The sequence below is a fragment of the Solanum pennellii genome, chromosome 10 (genome assembly GCF_001406875.1).
Source record: "Solanum pennellii chromosome 10, SPENNV200".
NCBI classification, from domain to species: domain Eukaryota; kingdom Viridiplantae; phylum Streptophyta; class Magnoliopsida; order Solanales; family Solanaceae; genus Solanum; species Solanum pennellii.
The window spans coordinates 34,525,920-34,526,383 of NC_028646.1; positions in this window are offsets into that span (position 1 = coordinate 34,525,920).

A 464-nucleotide genomic window follows, 5' to 3' on the forward strand; every position below is an offset into this window, starting at 1 on the left:
AACCAGAACGGTTGTGCAGGACGGACCGTCGTGAAGATGACGGTCTGTCACATGTGTCCGTTGGGGGACACTTACAAAAAATGGGCAGTGGGGTGTTAGGGATTTTGGAACGGACCCTGTGACGGTCCGTCGTGGGTACGACGGTCCGTCATCGGGGTCTCGTTCAGTAGATCAGTGACAGAACTGGGGTACCCCTTTCATCCCCGATGAACCCAAATCGAACTTGTAGTGTTTTGGACCTACATTTGTCTAACCCAACTACCTAGGAAACTAGCAATGCAAAAGCACCTATGTCTAGGGTTGTAAACACGGCAATTTCGAACATTTTTAACCTAGATTAGACAGAATCTTATATAAAAGAAACGAACATATCACGAACAACTAAGCTAATACTAATTAATAAAAAATGCAAGATAAATGAGTAGAAATTAGAGACACATACCTTAGAAGTGGAGAAAAACAAG